This window comes from Dromaius novaehollandiae, chromosome 4, assembly GCF_036370855.1.
Source record: "Dromaius novaehollandiae isolate bDroNov1 chromosome 4, bDroNov1.hap1, whole genome shotgun sequence".
NCBI classification, from domain to species: Eukaryota; Metazoa; Chordata; class Aves; order Casuariiformes; family Dromaiidae; genus Dromaius; species Dromaius novaehollandiae.
In genome coordinates, this window is record NC_088101.1 from 32,168,635 (window position 1) to 32,188,518 (window position 19,884).

General features: G+C 39.4%; 1 long non-coding RNA gene across 1 annotated transcript in view; it reads right to left on the reverse strand.

Annotated features, from left to right (window-relative positions):
* Positions 1–718: 718 nt before the first annotated feature.
* LOC135328193 (uncharacterized) overlaps positions 719–19,884 on the reverse strand; it is a 46,886-nt gene continuing 27,720 nt past the window's right edge. The window contains exons 3-4 of the long non-coding RNA XR_010388961.1: positions 7,463–7,586; positions 719–1,022 (exon numbers count right to left, since the gene is read on the reverse strand). This is a non-coding gene — a long non-coding RNA (uncharacterized LOC135328193). The remainder of the gene's footprint in view (positions 1,023–7,462; positions 7,587–19,884) is intronic.

The following is a 19,884-nucleotide window of genomic DNA, read 5'->3' on the forward strand; positions in this document are numbered from 1 at the left end:
AAAACCCAGTTGGTGTTTTTTCACCCTCACCAGAGAACATGATTAGAGATATGATCAAAAACATTCAGTGGTCAGAACTGGGCAAGTTTGTGGGCAAAAGCTTTTATGTCACACATCTCCTCAATGTATTACTTACGAAGACTTTCTTTTTTTCCTCTCCATTTATGTGGGCAGAGAGGGGAAAAAAAACTGAGAGCAAGTGCTATTGTGGAGAGGAGTGCAGGAGTTATTTTACAAGTGGAAGACTCATCAGAAACATGCCTTTGTAAAAATGACTTCATCTCTGGATTATTGTGAGGCAAACTTATTTGAGTTTATTTACACTTTCCATAAAGCTGCTTCAGCTTCCACTAAATGCTGCACCTACCACTTACATATAATGGCTTCAATGACCAGAGGAGATTAAAAGAAAAAAGTTTACATTCTTTGTAGAGGAAAAGAAGCCTTAGATTTTCAAATATTGTCATACATATGTGACATTAGAGGACTCGTGAGTAAACTCTAGTAGGATTGCTTAGACAAGTAGTTGTATAAGAGATCGTGCCCTGAAAATTTGTGAGTGCAGATGGACTGAGTTAGATGGCACACCTAACACACGTAAAGAACTGTGTGTGGAAAATGCAAAATATTTCTAGTCTTAGAAATAAGCTAACAATTAATACAAATCCTTGATAAGCTGAACTTTGAAATACTGCTCCCCCCCCCCCCCCGCAAAAAAAAAAAAAGCAAGCAGAAGTCTGTTGTGGGGCTTGTCTTGTCATCATGGAGATACCTGTGGGTCTTGAGAATACAGGCAGGTATTGTATAGATCACATATAGATGAAGGGACTTAAGTTCTGAATTTAAACTTCTATTTTTGGTACAGAAAAAACTCATATGCAGTAGTATTCCCCCCACCCCTTTTTTTTTCTGGTGTGATACAGAAGTGCATTTCTGATGGGGTCAGTAGCTGCAATGCTGTTGTGTTGTTTTTCAGTTGTTGTTACAGTCTTGCAGCGTTGTCCCCTGCGGAAGGAACTTACCTGAAAAGTAAACAAGTATCTGAGGCAGGTTTCTTATCTGTCAAGGCAGGGCTTAAATACATGCAAACTGTTATCTCATCCTAAACCACACCCGAGCATGAAATGAACTCTGCGTGCACTCGCAAGCTCATTGCCACGTATGACTGTTTTCAGCACCTGATAGCATGGATTATCTTTTTTCTCACCTATGTGTGCCGGGAGGGAAAGACCAACCTCGACTGTAGTGCTAATAACTTGTTTGGAAACTGGGTTTATATTATGGGTCTCTGAATATTGATGTGAGTAAAACATCTAAGAAATAAATGCAGATGACTCGTCCTCTGCCTTGTAGAGGTGATCCACGTTTGATCTCTAATGTGGCGTAAACACACAATGCTGGGAAGTGAAGCAGTAGCTGGGCTCTGCTGTCTGCCACGATGCTAGAAAAAAAGCACTCCTTCATGGGCAGGGCTTCCTAAAGACTTTTTCGAAGTACCTTTGTCATGCTACAGCAGCCTGACTCTCATCCTTTAAAGTCGGTCAAGAAATTTCTTGTGCATTAGCAATATCCTGGTTTTTTTGTTGTTGTTTTGTTTGTTTTTTTTCCCTCTAGAACTACAAGTGGAAAGGAAAAAGCCATCTGGCTGTTTCTGAAACAGGGATTTTCAAACCTGTATCACACCTTTATAGTTTCAGTCTTTTTGTTAGATAAGTGAATTTCATCTCCTCATGATGGAGGGGCTGATTAGGTAGAATGAACACTTGTGAAAAGCTGTTTTTTTTTTCTGATGATATTTTCCTTAGCCTGGCTAAGAATGCTCCAGAGTCTTAATTTTAACCAGCTGACGCTACTTCAGTCTCGGAAAGACAAAAGCATAAATTCAACTAAACTTTAAACCTATGTATGAGTCACTATTATGTGTTTCGTTATCTTGGAAATACTTGTGCGTGTACCCTAACGTAGATCTGTAAGGCAACCTATTTACCCTTTGCTCTCTGGTTACTATCATACCAAAATAAACAATTGCATTGATTATTCTCTATTTGCAGTAGGGATTCTAATAACTGTATTTAATGAAATAAAATAATAATTTTTTAAGGGATGATAAGAATTTTGAGTGTCTAAACATGTCATGGTTGTGGCAGTATGTGTGACTCATGAGCAGCTGTCTGGAAGAGGTTACCCAAGAGGGAAGGCAAACACTTCTTGGTCTGTTGTCCAGTGTATTTATGATCCAGAGTTTGAGACTTAAGCTCAGGATGTTCTTCTTCAGCATATGACTTGGCTATTAACTTGTGGCCAGGTGTGTTTGTGTGTGGAAGTCTTTAATTACCAATGTCAGTCGCTGCTCTGTTTAATGGCCTTGTATTAACTACTCTATTTTAACAATTTTTTCCCCCTTAAAACTATGCTTTCCACTTGGTGCAAAAAAAAAAAAGTCATCTTACTTTGCTGCAGGGTTTCTACGGTGTAATTTGTGTGCTATCTTAGGGGCAGATCACAGACCATCTGCCAAGTGATACCAAGTACCGTTGCAAGGACGTGGCCTTGAAGAGGTGCGGGGTTAACACGGAGTTCCCCAGAGAGGTGCCTGGCACGGCTTTCCTCCTCACCTGGCTGGATGTCCAGTGGTGCTCAAATGGGCAGCAGTATATTCACTAAAATTAATTTATCTCTTTCTGGACATAGCAGCTATAACAGGTAACAGCGCCTTTGAGGCTATATGCTAACAATGTTCTTGTGTGTTACTAAAAAAGAAAAAAAAATCAACTGAAATGTCTACCTGCCCCATTTTGGGGGAGCAAGGGCCTGTGGGGTGTGGGGGGGGCGGTTCTCTTCAGAAATTGCAGTTCTGAATTGGGAAGCTGAAGTCTAAGGCACCTGAAATCACTAATCACATCCCTCTCAATTTAATAATAACTTTATTCAGTAGTTCTTCTAACTGGCCTGTTTGGTTTAGATTCTGGCAAAGCCTGGTCATATTTGCCCTTTGAGGTACAATGCAATGTAAAAGAAAAAAAGGCAAAAAACCCCCACAAAACCCCAAAACAAACAAACAAAACCCTCCAAACCAAACTAGCTTATAAACATGTTGTGTTGTGTACTCAAAGTAGTTTAGTAGTGGAAAACAGCTCTGTGCAAAGTTATCTTGCTTTATAGGTTTAAAACAGAGGAAAAACTGGCTCACTTCTATTACCTTTTTGTAGAAATACAAGGAGTGTTAGTTTGGGAAGCATAACAACTTAGAAAAATACGCTTTTATTATTTTTTTTCCCAGTGTTCAAGGCAAAATGAGGTACATAAACATTTTGAACACAGATCCAAATGTGTGTTTGCATGGGTTAAAATCTAACTCTGTAAGGAAGGATCTGGGCATCCAAGTGCAGGTTTGCCTTTGGTGCCAAATCGGGAGGCCAGGAGGGCGGAAGGAAAAATCACAGAAGAGAATGTGATAAAGGTTCAGCTCTTCCTATCAGGTACTGGAAATGGCTGATATTTTGGGCCCTGCTGTTTCTAAAAGGTCAGTATTGGTGGCAGGAGGAAGGAGGCTTTCTGTTACCCTAAAACATGCATTATGCAGAAGAAATTATGAATGATAGCTTAAGGTGGAATACAGATTTCCACTGTAGACTTTTAGAAGCATTTTTTTTTATGACCCAATACAGAAAAATCATTGCTTTAATGTATTTTAATATAGTTGTTTATCTGGAGTTTTTTCTAATGCTCTTAAAGGATAATTCACCTGTCAATTTTGCTGTGCTTTGGTGTGCTAATTAGTGGCTGTAAGGAAAATACTGAAATACAGAAGGAGCACAGACATTAAAGAGCAGTATGCAAGCCCCAAAATCATAGGGATATGTTGTCTCTGAAAAATGTTAATACTTTAGAAGTAGCATATTTTAGTTGCTTGTATCTGTTTCTTGCAGAACTGGGTGCAGTCATTCCTGAGGATCTTTGTATAAAATCTCTAGCCAATACAGCTGTGTCAAAGTGCAATTCTTCAATGTGGGTATTTGCTCAAGGATTCTTCTACGTGAGAAAGTTGCTTTAGTTCAACAAAAGTTAGAATTTACAATGATTTGTTTAAACTGCTATAAACTCCTATGTTCATGTGCTTAGCTTCAGACTGGCTTGAATGCTTGACTAGCGCTTTAGTGTTGCGATTGGCTGAGACCTTTTCTCCTTCAGTCAAAAAGGTCCAAAGTGAAGCATCTGAGGTGTTGTTTTGATCCTGTGTGAGATTACAAAGAGGAACCAAGCTCAGATGAACTTATGTTATAGTGATGATTTAGGTCCTCAGAAGATCGTTTCCTTGAAGTAGCATCTTAATTTGACAGTGTCAGCCTCTGGGCAGAAGTCCTTCTGTAGGAAGAGCTAGAAGGTGCAGGACTAATATTTATTTTATTTTATTTTTTAATTTTTCTCTCTTCCTTCTTTGACATATGTATAACCAGATGCCCAAACTCAGGAAAGGAGAAGACGTCTAAAAATTCTTTTTTTCTGTGAAGTTTGGAGGCTTCTTCCTCTTTCAAACATTATGATTTTTGTTGTTCTTCAGGGCATGTCAGACATCTGCAAATGATCTGGGAGGGCTTCAGAAAAGAATTTGGATTTACTTTCTGATATTCATATTGCCCACCAGTGTTGGGCACCTTCGGTCATTTTCTTGCTTTATAAGCTTGGATAAGCTTTTTATATATATAAAAGCTTCTAAAAAACATACTGTTCACCTGATCCTAAGGGCCCTGTTTTTCTCATTCATTTTGAGAGGGAGAAGATCAATCGCCCTATTTTTCCTTAATATCAGATCTGCTTTCAGATACAAATTCATCTTTTGGTTTTTGTTTTGATGTTTTAAAAAATAATTTATTTTCCCAGACAATTGAAACACTAACTCGACTTGTGCATATCCATGTTAAAAGATTGGTGGGTGAAGCGCACAATGAGCCCTTGCAGAAGAGACCTCAGCCTTCAGCTTACATGCAGAATCCAGTTCCCTCTGGGTCATGTTTTCTTCCCCTGCTCATGTGAATCTTTTGCAATAAGGTTTCTTTCTGCAGTGCGGCTCAGCTTTAACAAAGAGAGTATAAAATGTTTAAACTAGCATATGGCTGCATTGCTAGGGGTCTGTCCTCGAGTACGGAGCTCCAAGTAAATCCTTCTTAGAGTGGGCCTACAGCCCCAGAGCTAAGGCAAATGGACCTCACCGGGCTTCACTCTGCTGGTTTCGTGTCCCAGTGGTCTGTCCTGAAGTAAATGGATTCTCGTGCCTCAGTTGCTGTGTGTTCTGGTCCAGCACCTTAGTTCGGACTACCAGTGAAAATAGGTTTATGTCGATATGCTGGATTGTGACGCATGTCAGTCCTGATTTCTGCAAAGGGGAAGTAACCACTGGCAAAGTGACATAGCACACTATTGGGTAAAGTTGAACAAATTGTAATGGCAACTTGAGATTTTAGTTTGCTACATTTGAGTCAGACTTTAGCTGCCCTCTTTCATGGCTAATAGCTCTTCTGCTATAGGGGAGATGGGTGGTACGATCGTCTCCTTATCCTCATCGTTTTTAAATGAAGATTTCCAAATGGTGTGTTTCAGATAGTTTCACTTTTAGCATCAATGTGTTAGGCATAATCTGGACACACCTAATGGATTGAACTCTTCTACTCTTCTCTGAATTACAGTGGAGTTTAGGTAAGAGCTAAAAATCTAGATGTTCCTTGCAGTGGTCCTGAGCATATGCGAACACCTATGCTTAAGCACAGAGGGATCTTCGCAGTCCAGCATAAACATCTCCAACATCTCCTGTCTAGCACTTGCTAATATGTGACATGTTGCTGCTTCTTCCTTTCTTAGACTCGGTTTTACTTCTATTACTGATCTTTAACAGGTGTTATGTGGGTTAAGTGCTGCCAGAGTTTTTTCTGGACCTACCCCTTCTGGTGCATCTTTTTTCCAGTACAACTGGAAACTTACTTCGTAATAATGAAGTTTCTTGTGTCCTATACAATAGGATCTTAAGAATCCTTTCATGCTCTCTTTTCCCTGGTACTGTGCGATCACTCTGTGAAAATGTCCTACTAGACTTTTAGTATTTTGAGCTGTATTTTTTTATCTTCTGTTTCTGAATGATTGATAACCTCAAATCAAGTCACTACTTACTTTAAGGTTGGTTTCCACACAACAGCTGTCCCACTCCTACATCTCCTTTTCTGTTTCCTGTATCCTTCTCAAACTAGCTCTAATCAAGTTCAGCACTGCTAAGGTGTCATGTGACCGGCACCATATTGGCAGCGATGCCAAGTATATATCAAATACGTATTATTTCCAACTGATGAACATGATGCTTCTTCCTGGTTGCTAAACATCTGGCAATAGAGCACTCTAGAAAATCGTCTTTTCTCACAGAACTTAAACCTCACTGGAACCTATGGAACATTCCAGTCCCTCAGCTTTATACCCAGTGCTCAGCTAATTTTTTACTTTTCCCTTTTTTTCCTGATTTCTCTTATGGGAAAAGAGGCTCTTTGGGAAGACCAGCTCCCTGGAAAGAAAAGAGAAGTCAAAGTAAGGCTCTCTGAATTCGTCTGTCTTCTGTGAAGACCTGTGTGATGTGAGCCTCTCTCGACACCAGCAGATACTCTGCAGCCTACTCAGTCTGGCAATCGCATTTTCTTATTCTGGCAGGCTGAACACCATTCTGCTGCCTTTGTTTTTTTGCTGAATATCTTCAGTCTTCTGAGTTGCGGGTAGCAGTTATTTCTCTGAAGAAGCTCCAGGATGATATTTTGGTTTGTCCCCCAAGAATGCCCCTCAGGTATGCTTTCTGTGACTGTTTATTGTCTTGTCCAGACAGGTGGTTTCCTAAACAATTAAATGGTTGATGTAATGATAAAATAGAATTCTGAATCTCTTTATATGCCTCTTCATTTATTTTTTTCCTGTCTAATTATAAATCATCTGTCTGTTTCCCAGTTTCCTATTCCTGCAGATCATGTCATTGTGACATCTGCAGCAAGAGAAGAAACGATTGTAAATTCACTGTTTGCCCAATGTTTGTAGCTTTTTTTCTTTGATTGGATGCTACTCTGTCTTGAAGTGTTCATTGGCAGTGTTCATATCTTCTTTTTCCAGTCTGCATTTTATGCACCAAAAAAACTCAGTGTTTCTCCAGAACAGAAAATCAAGTGCTTTCAAGGCAGAAATAGGTGATATTACCCAGTCTTGTATTTGCTCCCTGTGTTTGCCTGCTCAGGGACCTTACTTTGCAAATGACTTTCAGGGAGTTAAGTACTTCGTATGTGCTGAGAGGAAAAGAGTAAGAAATGGAAATCAAAATTCTGGGTCTGAACAGAGACCTAACTTATGCTTAGCATTTAGAGATACACATGCCCATCTCCTTCACTGGGGTTTTCAAGAGACCAAAATCCCTGTCCTGTGTTTGAGATGGAAAGTGACTGACCTTGCTGAGTCTCGCTGCCTCTGAGCACAGGATCCTCTGCCATCATCAGGAGGTGATTCTCCTTTCTGTTCGGGTTTATTTTTTCCAAGCCATATAGGTTTTTTGTTCATCATTGGTGAATGACCTATGAATAAAAATTTGAGTCATTTTCTTAGCTGTGTTTAAAGTTGGAAAGAACTTCCACCTTTATTGATGACATTCAAGTAACCCACAGCATTAAAAAGAATGCACTGATACTTCATTTTTCTGGAAAATGAAGATTTTGCTGCTCAGCAGGGACTGAGGGAGCTGAAGTTCTCAGCTGTGTCCTGCAATGCAGCCATCCTCCTGCGATCCAGGCCCAAGTCAGCCCGGATAAGGGGTGTTGGCTGCCCTCTGTCCGTTGTATATGGTCTGCGCGTGTGATGTTCTTGTTGCCTGTTGCCTTGTGTTGATAAGTATCTAGTAACTTACCTTCCTTATGACTTTGACCCTTGGGACCTCTCTTTCCCCTCTGTGGAGTAACTAGTGTTCAGGCAGTTGAGCACAAATGCATCCTGTTGTCGGCATTAAGACATCACTGATACTTGTCAGTGAAACAATTATACAGTACCACAGAGATATGTGACAACGGAGATAATCAGCCTCTCAAGGTTATAATCTCTCTTTTGTACACGTGGTTACAAGTCAGCGTGGCAGAGGAGAACACCAGGACTAATGCATAGGGCACCTGCTGTTACAAACACGCAGAGATGTGAAAATGTTTCAACACGATTTAGTAAATGGAAAGTGCAGCTTATATCATCAAGTTCATATCTAATTGTTTTAGCCTTTGGCACGAATAGTCCTGTTGCTGAATCGGCAGTAACGCGGCTGGATCGAGGCTGCCTGGGATGATTCTTTAGAATAAGGTTACAGAAAGTAATACCTCTTTATTTGTACCTCTTTATTTAAAAACAAGCGAGTGCACACAAGGAGAACTTCTGCCAAAATGAGCTAAGCACCTAGCCCGGAGAAGTCCAGCGATCCAGAGAAGCAATACAGTTTTTCTTATTGTTGTTTTACTACTGAGGTTTAAAGATCTGGGTTAATACTTTAAAGGAGGGAAGGTGACTATTAAAAAATTGAGGAATACCTGTTTGTGTGAGGGAAGGACAGCAAGGTTTCTCTGTTCGTAGGTTAGCTTTTTTAATTGAATTTAGTGCCGAGTTCGATTTTTAAAATCATGATTCTTCGGACCTCTTCCTGAGACTTTCATGGTTGATATTCAGTTTTCATTAAAAAAACGAACAATAATAACCCCTCCCCCACACCCAAAACAGACTTCTTTATCCTTATTCTAGCTCTTGCAAACAAATAAGTGGATGTGGATTTGGCAAAGCTTTTAACAAAATTTCATGGTAGCTCTCATTGTTTGCTATGAATAAAATGCAAACTCTACCTTTCATATGCAGTAAGGAATGTTTTCATTTTGTGGGCATATCCTGTAGCTATCCTAAATGACAACGTAGATTTGAAGTAATTTAAGAAAGCATAGTTATGTTCCCTGGGAATGGCATTCCTAAAGCCCTAATGCATTATTTCTATTAAAAAGGCCAAGGGGGCCATTCTCCCCTCCTCCCCCTGCTGTAACCATCAAGTATAGGGTCTTTAGAGTTTATGGAGATCAGTATAAATGCAGTTGTACTTGAATTTCCTTTCTTGCACTTCATAACCAGGATGCTTAGAAACAACATTTCTCAGTAGAACAGGGGAGGTATCCCATTGCTTCATTGTACAAACTGGAGGACAGAGCAATGTGCAGCCTATGGAGGAAATTACCCACTTCTTCAAGCTGTTACTAAAGTCTGAAATCTGGTTGAGGTTCAATGGTAAACAGACTAAGAAGCACAGCCTGTGGTGTTGGGTGGGTTTTTTGTTTTTAAGTTCATGCAGTCATGTTACAGAAAAAAATGTTCGCGTAACTGGACAGCAGTTTCTACGGTATCAAGCCTTTTTGGAACAAAACCGGATATTTTATTGCTCCAGGCTATTTTGTTTTTTGTACATTCAGTTATTGGCATGCATGGATTTGATGATGATAAATTCTTCTGTATTCTGTTTAACAGTCTTAAGGGCAGTCTGGAGTTTGGGGTGGATTCTGCGTGCTACAGCTGTGGGTGCTGATTTCTAACTCCATGCTCTAAATCTAAGAGTCATAAGCTAAATACAGGCATCCTCATTAGCAGCACTATGAGAAGTTATGTACAAAATATGATTAACATGTACTTGTGAAGGAAAGGGGGAGTGTCTGGTCTTGCCATGCTTAGTGAGAGGCCTCATAGGATCCGAGCGATTTGTTTGTTCTTGCATTAGGGTGACTGCAAACCCACTTAAAGCAATCATAGTATGAATCTCCATCTGTGCCATTAGATTAAGTGGCATTGCTTTAACACTTTGGCATTAGTTGATTTCATATGTTGCCTGATTAATGCATCGATGTCCAAGTGCTTCTGAGATGCTTCAATGTGCTTGCTCTTTGTGAGGACCATCTGCAGGAATATTTCCATCCTGCTGGAGACAAGCCGGCAAACATGTTAGAAGGTTCTAGCTGTTAGTCATACGAGCCGCTCCTAGAGGTTTAAAAGTACTATATACAAACTAATGTTATGTAACTTCAGTCGATATCAGCTGACTTAACAGGTCTTGCTGACTGGTAACACTTTCTGGAAGTTGTAAAGACTGAAGATTTTAAGTGTGCCAAATATTTGCAAAATGATCATAGAGAGCAAGTCTAACTCCTGATTTTTTTTTTTTTTTTTTTTTTTTTTTTCTAAGCTGGGTGCAGTTTGAGCTCCTAAAAGGATGGAGTAGAAGAAAGGAACTTTTGCCTATTGTTAATATTTTTTGCTGTGTTCAAGACATTGAGTTCTCGTAGTCATTTTCTGAGCATAAAAAATTATTTTTGAGCAGTATGTTGTTCTTTTTCCAGACTGTACAAATAACACCAGCAGCATTTTATATAATACTTACTAGACTCCCCTACTCTAGCCATTCCAGCACAGCAATTCCCTATATTTCTTCCCTGAGGAAATGGCAGTATAATTGCAGGTGGTGGTATGATTGCCTCATGCGTAGTTCTGAAACGGGCCATTTTAAATATGGTATACATGTTGTGATGTTCTTGTTACTCAATTGGCCTGAGTAGGTGCCGAAACACCCTTTTAAGTAAGGACTGGTATTGCTCAGTGTTTACTGTGTTGAACTGTTTCCTTGATAGGTGACAATTCTTGTCCTTAGCTCACTTCACCTAGCTATTGCTAATGATGTCTTGAAGTGGGAGAGGGTAGACCAGTTAGTGTCCTGAAGTACCCTCTGGGCTTTTCTGCCCTTGCAGAATTGGAGGGAACATGCAGCACTCCCTGGATCTGGCAGTCTGTAGTGGAGCTTCTGTAGGGGCTGGGCTCAAGCTCCGGCAGCTTCGGTGATGTTCTTGTGCATTGAAGCATCCAGGTCTGCCCCTCCGAACTTGAGAGGTCCTCCTGTTCCTATTTAGGCGCTTAAGCCAGGAACTTGCCTGGAGATATAAAACCACTCTGATATTGGACAGAGCCTGCCTCTGCATGTGAGCGAGGAATCCTCATAAACTATTGCTGCTTCTTTCCTGCTGCCTTTTTGGCCATCAGCTGAATGTTTAATTCTTGTCTGTCCCTCTGGAGCAGGTTTCTAGTAGCTCTTTCTGTTTAGTACACTTCATCCAAATTGATCCTAGTGTAGGACTCTGAGCAGACTTGAAAAGTAACTGTGGTCTCCTCATCCTGACTCATGGAGGAATTCACTGGAGTATCTATTTGATTAAGCTGAGGGACAATGAGAGTGAATAGGACTACCTAAAATCTGGATTTTAATGTACTATAAACAAGAGGTGTGTGTCTGTGTCTACAGATATATATATATGTATATATAAATTTAGAGCATCTAAGAGGGTGCTACAATGTGATGAGAATAAGACAAAAGAGAAATCAATCTGCTAGATTAAAAAAACCCTCTTTAAAATAATTGTGGCGAATAACTGTTTGGCTTCTGTCTGTCTTAATATCGTAGCAGGCATTTTGATAATAGAACATCATTCTGCAACTCTTTGCTGAACAGAATACATGGAGTAAAGTGAGAGCAAATGTGCTGCTGATGAGCAGCGGCCCTCATTGGGGAGGGGGATGGAGGGATGGAGCTGACCAGTTCTGTGCTGGGAGGACCTGAGGCGCTCCCTGCTCAGTAATGTTTTATTTAGGTCAGTAGATAATAGAAGGAGAGTTTTCAGTATTGACAAATACAAAATAATACAGTACTAGACGCTTGGGGAAAATACTTGGTCTCACAGGAAGTCATTCTGTAGAAGAATTGCTAAATTTCCTGAAGCAAAGATTAGCAGGAGGTGAATGGCACTCTCTTAGCCCGAAGGATAGTGCTCTGGAGAGAGGCTGTTTGTGTACTGGTCCTGGTGGTTGTTCCTGATCCTTATCTCATGGCAGTTAATTCTGCTCCTTCCTAAAATTAAAAGATAATTTCACCTTACACGAGTCACTGAACAGTCTATTAAGAAATTTGTTTTTCTAAGCATTTCTTTGTACATAGTGCAAAATAAAGGGCCAGTCTCACTAACACATTGTCTGTATGAGACCCAGATAATTCTGTGACTTTTATGGGTATTTTATATTACTCAGCACCACAGCTGAGCAGATCCAATGAACATTGACCTTTCTAATCCATATTTGTCTTGAACCTAGGTCTCTGTATCCCAAGTGGAAATAGAATTTTGGATAATTAGAATTTCAGGAACCTCATTAAAATTGGAAAATGACTTTTCCCCCTGAAATCTTGCCCACAAACGTTTGCACTCAGGGTCAGTTCTGAGCTTTCCCCACCTGCATTCCTCACGCTGTCACCAATGCTTGTGCAGTCGCCTGGTGATCCAGGTAAGGTATTGATATAGTTGAAAAGAATCCACCCATAAAAAGGGGGGCAGACGGTCTCAGTCTCTGATGAAATTGCTCTCAGAACTTCAGTCAATAAGAGCTTCTAATGCAGCTAAAAAAGGATCAGCAGATCTAGAACAAATTACTTCTTCATGTCCTTGGCTTATGCTCATGTAGTGCATGTCTTCTATGAGGGAAATCCTGTCCTTTTTGAAATCACTAGTACATCTGCCATTAAATTCCACTGGATCAATGAATTTACACAATAACATAACTGCATTTCATGCTGGTGGGTCCCTAACCTGGTTCCACAGATGTGGTAAATATTTAGTTTGTATCAATGTAATCTGGATTCAGCCTTGCACAGTCTCTAAAACCACCTTGCAATTTTGCTAGCACCTCAAATGATGTAGAAAGAGCAGAAATAACTAATCCAAAAAAGCAATTTTTGTTCTCTGCCCTCATTTTCTTTCCTTTCCACCACCTAAATTATCCAGCTTGTTAGTGAGAAGGTAAGGAGAAAATGATGGTAAGAAGCAACTTATAGTGGCTTTCAAGAGTGTTTGTTACAGAAGGTTGGGTTGGGTGGCTGCAAGAGCAGAACCACACCACTCATTTGATATAAAATCAGAAAATGTACTTACTGAGTGGGAGGGGTACAGGGAGTGGATGGCAATTTCAGTTCTGAACACACACTTTTACACCCTGCGCTTGCCTCCAGTCCCATTTTCGGCTGATATCAGGGTCCCAGGGGAGCAGGATGCTTTCTCTGGCAGCTGGATGTGTTTGAGGCCTGGCTGGGGCCCTGCCCCTATATGCAATAGGTCCACGTGGGGCTCGTCTTTCTGCCCAGTATCAGACGCCCATCTGTGGAGTTACCCCATGAGGGGCTGTTGTTTTAACATGTTGTTCTAATCATTTCTTGCTTTCTAGATTAGATCAGTGGCGTAAACTGCCAGTGGCCTTGACGATCCTGTAGCCCCAGGCTAACCTCTTTGACTTGCTCTATATGTAATTACAGCCAATTAGTGGTGGTTCTGGGATTTCTGTTACCATGCCAAGTGCATTACAAAAGTGTGACATTAGCAACAGTTACATAACAAAGTGTGTTTTTGTTTGTTTGTTTGTTTGTTTTTATTTTTAAGCTCCTAATGGTGTAATCTAATCACTTAGAGCTGGGCAGATGTGGTCAAGCCCTCATTTCTTTGAGCAGTGCTTTTGGGTAGCCTTTAACCTGTGGCCAGCCTGTACCACTGCAGTGGTATGTATTCAAATAACGATAGCATTGTGGTGTTAGAGGCATACACAAAAACTATAGTATTTATTTAGGTAGACAATCAATTTAATCTTAGTCATGTTAGCCCCATAATGGTGCTGCTCATCTGGTTGAGACAAGTTGGCTTCCTTATGAAAAATGCCAAACCTCATCTGTTAGTTCTGAATTTTACCCACTGCTGTCCCTAGTTCTCAAAGAAGACAGCATAAAATGAGAAGTCGTGTTGGTCTGCAGATAGCTGGTGAATAGGAGTCTCTATATCAACAGTTTGTTTTGGAGTATTTTCTTCCTATCATCAGGCTCTCTATCAGTCTGTACTACAAGCTAGCACTTTTCTTGAGAAATGTGTTCCGAAAAGTAAACAAAATACTTTTCTGTATTAAAGTGTTAGTCAGCATATAGCTCTGAAAAATGCTGCCATAAAGAGTCATATTGGTTGAGTTTAATAGTTCATGCATTGTAAACGCTGAAATTGGATATGTCATTGAAAGCTGCTCTTGGGCAGTTTTAACTTGCATGACCAGCATTTACTCAGCACATTGCTATAGGTTTCACTGATCTTCCCTTGGCAGCACTTAAGGAACATATTTTTATAATGGATACTTTTTTTCCATCCCCCCCCTTCCTATGTATTAGGCATTAACATGCTTTCCTTGGAAACTGGAGCGTGCATTTCATCTCCTCCTACTCCCTATTTCCTTCTTCAGCAAACTTATTTTAGTGCCTCTGCAAGGGAATTCTATCTTGTGCTGTTCAGTTGTATAATATTCCAGTTGGTAATATGCTTGAAGTTGCCATATTGTGTATTGGCAAAAGAGTGAAGGATATAAAGGATCTTATGTTTCTGAGAGAAAACCATGCCTTTAAGGCATGCTCTAGTCTGTAGCTGCTCTGGTCTATCAAGGGGAGTGTAGCAATAAAATGTAATCTTAAAACTCAAATGACTGGAAAGTGTCTGAGCTATCACAGAAGGCAGCAGCGTTTTAAGTTTTAGAATTGACATGATCTGATGTGCTGGGCTGGGTAGACCATGCTGAGTACATCTTCCTTGTTTGCCACTAATGTACATGGATCCAGTGTCCTCCTCACAGCTGGAGGAGAGTTTTTGTGTGATGATGGCATGAAAATGGTGTGTGGAGAGATTTGGTTTGTGCCATGATACCTACTCTTTAAGTGCGAAGTTGTGTTTTTAAACTTGCTTTCAAATCATCCAGTACCCCAGGCGTACTTAAAGACATGTTCCTGAAATATAGTTCAGCATATGGGATAGACTTTTTAAATATGCTATTGCATTGATTAAATAAGAGTGGACTGGTGTGAGCAAAGTGACACTAATTAATATCTTGAGTCAAGAGAAGAAAAAAGCTCTGTAAGAAAGCTATCTGCTATAGGACTGCTAAACAGTGATGGCACTTACTGTTTTGAGCACAGTGAAAGCCAGTATAAGCTTTAAATACCATCAGCCTTCTCTTGACCTTTAATGCCAATAGTGCTGTTATAATATGCATTGTATTAGTCAAAGAGCCAGAATAGAGCTTTAATTTCTTTGTCCTGTACAAATAACTATGGATATTGTACGTTTGCTGTGCTGTTATTTCATAGCGTTTACTATATTTTACCCAATTTACTTAATGGTTTCAATGAAGTGCTAATTGAGAGAGGTTCCTGAGAGCTACTAGCAATGCCAGGTCAAACCCAGGGAGGGTGAACCAGTGGTGAGGTGGCACCTGACTTGGACCAGGAATTCTGAAACTGCATCTCCCAAAGGGAATCAAAATATGAATTTTGGGCTCTTTTGCATCAGCTGCTTGTTAAGCAGTTGTCTATGATGCAATATTTTGAGCAGGAAGGGGATTCCTCTAATAAAGGCAACATTATGTAGTTTCAGGCTCACATGGAGGAAGGAAAATTTTTAGCTTGCGAGAAGCTTTTTCCATCTAGCTTTGGGAACAGCAGGCCAAAGTATAGATGCTGTACACATCAAAACTTGGGTCCATTTGGTGCGGCTGGAATGGATGGCATTAAAGATAAGACCAAGGAATTGTTCTTGCTCTTTCACATCCTGCAAAAAGCAATGCCAAAACTTTGCAAGCACAAAAAGCCCTGATTGTTGGCTTTCTTCCATAAATTTTAAATGGTCATTAGGCTCTGCTTGCCAGTGTGAGGGGGAAAAAGTCAGAATTTATCTTGCATAACTTGATTTGTACGATTTGTACCAGCATTATTCTTGTTTAATTTTGTGCTCAGGAAACCTTTATAACTTAATACATAGCAAACTTGATCTTTTTTTACTGTGTCCAGTGTGTTTATGCTCCTGCCTATCCAGATGCTGAATATTCATCACTAATATAGCTCTTCTTCTTTAACTCTTCTTTTTTTCGATAAGCGCTCAATGAGCAATTTTACTGTCCAAAATGTCCAGTTTTTACTGTCCTGGTCAGATCAGTATTATATGTCTAAAATACTAGGCCAAATTTTGACATTGGTTACATAATTGGAAATTATACTAATTGTATGGATTCATGGTTTGTAGATGACATAGCTCTCGAGTGTCAGAATTTTACTGCAACCATGTAACTTTTGATATGAAAGATGATAGGGGATGCTCACTTCTGAGTTCAGCAACATAGAAAAACTTCCAATAAGCTGCTAGCATGCATCTCTAGCATTTTCTGATAGTCTGTTTTCTGCTAGCAATAGGAAATGATCCTTCACGGTTTTAATGCTGAAGTGTACTTTACATGGAATATTTTACTTAGGGGTGTTACATTTGAGCATTGAGTCTCACTGTTTATGCTCTTTCCAGGCTGTATTTGGATGCATCTAACTTGCAGGATGAAGTGATTGATGTAGTAGTGTTACGGTACAGGTGTAACGTAGCTCCGTTTTCAAAAGCCATATCTGTGCTACTGTGATAAATATTTAATGCTGTTGCAACAGTCCATAATGCCATAAAACAAATTATTTTAAAGAATGCTTATAACAACTAACATGCAGAAAAAGATCCAGTAACTTGTACTGTCCAAATAGGTCATCAGAGGAAGGAAAATGAAACACTGGGAACTTTAGACCTCTTTGCCTTTTTACTGGAAGTATGGTCCTACAAAGCTTCTTGATTTGGAAACAGATTTGCAGAAGTAACTAGCATATTTGTTCATATAAATAGTCATAGATGCATTTAAATGGCTATATGCCAGCCTATAATTAGCAGGGGAGCAAGTGCAGAATGTTTTTCTTCTATTCTCCATTTCCTTTGAAATAGTGCTTTATGTGACAAGTTCCTCTCTGTAGATTGTTCTGTTAACTTCCTCCCATCTGTATCTTCCTTTAGCCTGAGGCTGTGGAAAATGAGACAGTTTCTCAATGAATAATGCTTATGTGATGGCTTCTTTATATGATTAAAGAAAAGCATTGGGTGATATTTTGGTACTCTTTTTTTTTTTTGCCTCCGCTAATGATGATATATCGACTGCAAGAATTTCTGGGGGAGAAAGAAGGAATAATACAATTCCTCTTTGACCCTATTCATTGGTAGGAAGTGATTCCTGTTTTGCTTTAGTGCATTTGGGCCCAAGTTTTGTCTTTTTATCATATATGTAATGAAGACAGCTGATACCTGCTTGATACTGATTCCATCTAAGGAAAAAATATTACCTCTCTTTCAGCTGGACTGAAGGTATCCCATAACTTGAAAATGTGGGAAGAAACGGAGTAAATGTGCTTAACTTAAAAATTTTAAATTTTTAAGAGCTTAATATACTTTAATTTAGTATCAGATTATGATTAATAGCAGTGGTATTTTGCTACTGAACTCAAATCTACTCTTAATTCCATATGCATGTTTTACAGAAGCTACCTTTCAGTTATATAGGCTGTAAAGATCTATGTTGACAGGATTTGTGGATGCCATTTACCATCAAGAAATGAATAGTTTTTCAAAACCACCTATAGCTCATATTATGCTTGCCCTTTCAGCTATTCAAGCAACTAATGAGATAGAAGTTAGATATTTAATGGAAAAGTCTTTCAAGGGTTTTAATTATTCAAAGGATAATAGAGGAAAGCGTCAGAAAATGGAAGGTTAAACCAATGGATCAACTTCATACCATTGAAACCCTATGGAGCTTTCTGAAGTTAATGAACTTACTCCACTGTTTCACCCTTTTTCATGCCTGTAAGAAAAGTAAACAATACCATGAAGTAGCCTGAACGCTTTCCCTCGAAGAAATGCTTCCATTGACTGGGCTGGAGCTGTTGGCATGAATAAAGCTCATTGTGTGAATTAAAGTTTTAACATCTAATTGCATACCACACAAATTGAGAGGATAAATTGTGAAGAAGGGGGTAGGCACAGGGACAGTTAAAGCTTTAGACTAATGAACTAGATGTTTTAAAGTAGTTAGAAGCATCGGGGTTTTTTAAAGCTAGAAGTTTGCTCTCTTCTGGTTGGAGAGCATGTAGGACAATATGTAACTGGGAAACAGCTTCTACCTTTTTGTTTAATGGAAACCCTTATTTGCATTTGATAGATGCAATGAAATACAGAATGTAATTTGAAGTACTGATCAAGGTTTAGTAAACTAAATCCTAAATGGGGGATGCAAGTGCCGAATCTTTCAGCTGCTGCGATGAAATCCTACTGCTTTTTTCCCCTTGCTTTAACTACTGGAGATTTGACCTAAAGGAATGAAAGTGTCTGCATTTTGGTATCGGGCTTGCTGACAATAACAAAGTAGTCGGGCAAAGTAGACTAGATGGAGTGCAGTCTGATCTTCACGTTCACTTCAGCAAACCAAAGCAAAATAGGTAATTTTATTATTACACCTATGACAATATCTGAGTGATTGGTCTGAAATCGCTTGTGGTAACAGTTGAAATGTGCATGCATATATATAGCTGTTCATCAAGAAAGATCCAAAAGTGCTTTATAGACAGTACACACAGTAATGGGATCTCTTGCCAGCCACTGACCTGTAGCCTGGCACAGTGGAAGTGGAGTCTGATAGGGCTTCTGTCTCACTGATGCTTTACACTGATGGTGCTTTATGAGATTTGATGACTGAGGAAACTGCAGGTATGAAGTTTGTAACCTGAATTATAATTTATCCAGTGCACTAAGGGAGACTTACACTTAACTTAGGGACTGAGAGGCAATGGTAAAGAGTCATTAAGTCTTTAACGAGCAAAAATAATCAGAGACATCGCTTTGTGCATCAGATTCGTGCCTCGTCTTCTTTGCACCTGCTTCTTTCCCATTCTTCGTATAAGATTTATAGGCACACAAAGACTTTTAGAAATACGGCTCTGAGAGTTTATTTTCTTATAGCTATAACAGATAACTGGTGCGGTCAGAGAAAGGTAATGGGTTGCAATAACTTCAGCTTTTCCCAGAAACTGATTTACAATGATCTTGCCTGTTTTGTATGTGTGAAACGAATAGGTCTTGGTTCAGTTACTGGTAAAGAAATGTGAACCTTACATACCAAATAATGTAGTTAGGTTTCTTCTGTGTCAGCACAGACTAGAAACTAAATTGGACATTTAATAAAATAATGAGTGGGATGAGTTTTTAGTCCAGAGTAGGTACAGGTGTACTGACAGGGTATCAGGAAAAATCTTGAGAGATATATCAGCAAAGTTGAGGTGTGACTTACTATACGTATCGGACTCCTTTATCCTGAAAAAGTGTTAGAGTGAAGGCTTCTTCAGTTATACAGTTCTCTCGAGAACTATGTGTACATTTGGTGATTGCTGAGAGTATCTAAAATATTTAACTGCTTCTCTAATGTTTTGTGGCGGAAATGTTTCCGTGCAAATCCTGAGAAGAAACTTTTGAAAAGGGAAGTAGCAAATGGTATTAGTTACAGAGGTACTGAAGAACAGAAATAACAAAAATTAACTTCAGTACATCAGTAATAAAGTAGTTTTCTTTTGCTGTGCGTATCAACGTGTGCTGTAACATCATAGAAGAACTCTTTCACTATGCCGTTTGTGATTACAGAACCAAACCTTAGCTTTTGTGCTATTTGGAAAGAATATGGAGATGGGTCACATACATACGTTAGTTGTTTGCTTGGGAATAGCATGACAGAATAATGAATGTCCTTTGTATCTGCTTTGTATTTTAGCTTTGTATTTTAAAACCAATTAAGGAATAAATCTATATTTGTGTATGTGTGTACATACGTATGTGTTTGTCTTGTTATCTGAAA